Source organism: Ornithorhynchus anatinus, chromosome 7 (assembly GCF_004115215.2).
Source record: "Ornithorhynchus anatinus isolate Pmale09 chromosome 7, mOrnAna1.pri.v4, whole genome shotgun sequence".
NCBI lineage: Eukaryota > Metazoa > Chordata > Mammalia > Monotremata > Ornithorhynchidae > Ornithorhynchus > Ornithorhynchus anatinus.
The window spans coordinates 17223488-17227800 of NC_041734.1; the positions used below are offsets into that span (position 1 = coordinate 17223488).

Here is a 4313-nt window from a genome sequence, read left to right on the forward strand (position 1 = left end):
TGGGACAAACCTGCCAAATGAGGAATATTATCCAGTGAACACAACAGCTGTTCTTTCCATGGTTTCCCTAATAGCTACTTTCTCGTGAACTGTGCATTAATGAGCAACACCGTTCGACTCTTGTATTAGCTCAGGTCATCTCACAAATCCAGTAAGAGCACTAGAAAATTTAGGTGCACATAACCTACCCACACACAGATCAATCCATCAATCAACAGTTGTTATTGAGTGCTAACGGTGTACAGAGTACTAGAGAAGCAGCGTGGCGCAGTGGAAAGAGCACGGGCTTTGGAGTCAGGGCTCATGAGTTCGAATCCCAGCTCTGCCACTTGTCAGCTGTGTGACTGTGGGCAAGTCACTTAACTTCTCTGTGCCTCAGTTCCCTCATCTGTAAAATGGGGATTAAGACTGTGAGCCCCACGTGGGACAACCTGATTCCCCTGTGTCTACCCCAGCGCTTAGAACAGTGCTCTGCACATAGTAAGCGCTTAACAAATACCAACATTATTATTATTATTATTACTACACTGTATGCTTAGGAGAGCTTTAGGGATTGGTAGGCTTGATCCCTGCCTTCAAGGAATCTACACTCTAGTGATTTAGATAGTTGCCTCTTTCAAAAAGGTTCATCAAAGGCTTCCTTCTAGGACCTATATTTTGATATATTCCACCCAATAGAAAACGAACAAATGCAAAGAAAATCACTATGGTGCTACAGAACGTCAGGACATTTTATAACAATGCTAGCACAAGATGCCCAGCAAGGATGATATTCATTCCCAGATCCATCCAGTTATAGATATGGAGTTGACAATATCATCATAATAATTGTTAAATGATGAATGTGTGCCAATAACTATACTAATCTCTGGAGTAGATACAAGATAATCAGACACAGTTCTTGTCCCTCATGGGGCTCAGATCCTAACTACAGTGGACTATATCCTGGAGTACCTCTAGTCTGTAAACTCATTATGGGCAGGGAATACGTCTGCTAATTCTACTATAGTATACTCTCCCACATGCTTGGTACAGTGCTGTGCACATAGTAAGCATTCAAGAGGTACTTCTGACTGATTGGTTGACTGATATAGGAGAAATATACACCATGCTAAATTATGAAGGCCCCTGTCAGGGTTGCATCTGGAGAGTTTCCAGTACTCTACCAGTCTCGATTATGGGAGGGAGAGTCAAGCAGAGGCATATCCATTTTATTCCTAGTTGGGCAGTGGTTAGTGAGTGGAAGGCAATCTGCTACAAGTCAAAACTCATCCATGCTGGGCAGCAGCGTCATGGGAGAGACTCGAGAGCAGAGACTCGTTTACTGCGTGGAAGGAGGCATTGGTAAACCATTTCCATAGTTTTACCAAGAAAACTCTATGGATACATTACCAGAACAATTGCATTCTGGGAGAGATGTGTCCATGACATCGCTATGGGTAGGACACGACTCGATAGCATAAGGCAACAACAAATTATGAAGGACCAAGAAATGTTTGATTCCCAGAAGATCTTTTACAATCATGTTCCCCCAGATGAAAGGAATCCTTTCAGGGGCAACATCCTCTGATTAGTTCCCACAGACAGGATCTTAATGCTGGGCAAATCTGGTCATATCTTCTGATTGGTTCCCTTAGACAGGATTCATTCATTCATTCATTCATTCATTCAATCGTATTTATTGAGCACTTACTATATGCAGAGCACTGTACTAAACGTTTGGAATGTACAAATCGGCAACAGATAGAAACAGTCTCTGCCCATTGATGGGCTTACAGTCTAATCGGGGGAGACAGACAAAAACAAAAAAAGGATCTGGGGATGGGGAACCACGTGTAATGGCAGCAGGAACAGCACGGTGTGCCTGGCTTGTGGCCTTCCCCTCGTGCCTGCCGGTGGCCTCTCTGGGCTCCACCAGACCCTACCCCACATCTGGTGTCCACTGACCACTGGGTGACTGCCCCGGACCCTCCACAAATCAGTGTCAGAGTCAGGATTAAACCCCAAGTCTTCAGACTCCCAGGTTAGTGATCTTTCCATTAAGCCATACTGCTTTTCTTGGATAGCTTGTGGGGTCAGATGCAAGTTGGACTTTCTTCTGAAACAATTTTTCTTTCAAGCATCTCCCATCAAGCATTTGCAGTCAGACAATTCTTAGTTCAGGGCTCTCACGTCTGCCCAGGTGTGGAGGTGAAGGGCTGATTACCCCACACCAGGCTCAAAAGTAGATTAGCTTGGCTTCCACGCTCATTATTTAGGCTCCAGCAGAGGTGAAGGAAAAGAATGAGGCCATGTGGATCTGGACAGACTAAATACAAGAGGGTGAAAATCTGTCATGGAAAATGTCAGTTCTTGGGTGTGCAGTGATGGAAACAAAATTGTATTGTTGTAGTTTGTAAAGTTTTTGTAAAGTTTTCTTAAAATCAGGGCTGGTTCATGTGAACTAACACGTTCTTCGGCATAGAAAAAAAATGAAATAATCACTAGAATAATTGCGGTATTTGTTAAGCATTTTCTATGTCATTGTGGGCAGGTACTGTGTCTGTTTACTGTTGTATTGTACTCTCCCAAGCACTTAGTACAGTGCTCTTCCCACAGTAAGTGCTCAATAAATACAAGTGAATGAATGGATGAATGAATAGGTGCCAAGCACTGGAATAAATACAAGATGCTGATTGCCGTCCTTGTCTCACAGGGGCATATAGTCTATAAATAAAATGAGATAACTAATGCATTTTCAGATGAGGAAGCAGGTACATGATTTAGGTGTGAGTTGGCTAAACTATATTTTGATTGGATTATGGACATCTCTGGACTCCGGATCTGATTGTTTCCCTACCCAGTTGAAGGAGTTTATTTATGACACACTCATAAGCCACATCCTCTGATTTGTTCGTGCAGATAGGATCTGATTGATTGTAAAATCTGCCAATTTTCTGAAGCAGTGAAATCAGGGTGGGACATAGAGACTGAGAGACAGAGAGAAATGCAAAATCAAAATCACTATTCTTCCCTGTGGTCTTTCCAAAGCTGCATCCTGGCTCCTTGTGGGGGAATCTGGCTTCTGTCATGATTTCCATGAACATATTTCCTGATCTCCTCCATCTCCACTCAAACCAGTTTCTCCTTGTGAGAGAGATCAGGTGACTTTGCTTAACTCTCAATCACTCAATGGTATTTACTGAGCACTTACTATGGGCAGATAACAGTACTAAGAACTTGGGAGAGTGCAATCCAACTGAAATAGTGGACACTTTCCCTGCCTATAAAGAGCTTACAGTCTAGACATCTACACCCATGCAGGTTTGGTCCATATGCCCGACAGAAGCCCTTCTCTAATGTGCACACTATCTAGTTAGCCATGTATTCATTAAGCTTGTTCTAACAATCCCTGAGACCAACCTCACTGTACCAAAATGAGGTGTAAATGCCAAAACTAGAGGAGCATCTTAAAGGGCTATGTAGTGAAGGTTTCTGACCAAAAAAGTACCTAGGAGGTCTCCCATAGCAGACAGACACAGCATGGCCTGATGGAAATACCACGGACCTGGGAGTCAGAGGACGTGGGTTCTAAACCTGGCTCTGCCACTTACCTGCTGTGTGACCTTGGGCAAATCACTTAACTTCTCTGAGCCTCACTTATCTCATCTGTAAAAGGGGGATTAAGACTGAGAGCGCCACGGGGGACAGGGACTGTGTCTGCCCCGACTACCTTTCATCTACCCCAGTGCTTAGAAGAATGCTTGGCATACAGTTAGCACTTAACAAATACCATAATTATTATTAGGAATCCTAAAAACAGCTGGCTATCAAGGGCAGTGAAAACCCTAATGGCTAACAAGATGGCCACTCTGGAAACTGTCTATTGGCCTATGGTGATATGGCCAAGGACTGTCACTCCACAGAAGACGCTTTGGCTATAAATGGATTTTGTATGCAGAAATCTTTTGTGAGCATTCTGCATTGTGGTTTATCCCCACCCACCGCACCCCCAAAACAACATTTGACTAGGTCTTTTGTTTGGGTTCTTGATCCAAAAGTCTCTGTTGACTGCAGTATGTCCTCTGTATACAACGGGAGACTCCCCAAACTTTGTGCTAAGCCCTGGGGAAGGATAATCTCATCAGACACAGTTCCATTCCCCCACAGTGCTCACAGTCCAAGAGGTAGAGAAACCATGTGTCTTATCTCTATCTTACAGATGAGGAAACTGAGACACAAAACAGTTAAGTGATTTGTCCCAGGTCAAGGTACATGACTACCCTGGATGCACAGGGTTTTATCCGCCTCACCGATTTCCCACTATAACCCAG

The 4313-nt window shown here is 43.7% G+C and overlaps 1 non-coding gene across 1 annotated transcript; it reads left to right on the plus strand.

The window, feature by feature from the left end:
- The first annotated feature begins 1125 nt into the window (after positions 1-1125).
- Positions 1126-1262, plus strand: LOC114813610. The gene has a single exon (XR_003761326.1). It is a non-coding gene; the product is annotated as a small nucleolar RNA SNORA7 (small nucleolar RNA).
- Positions 1263-4313: the final 3051 nt, after the last annotated feature.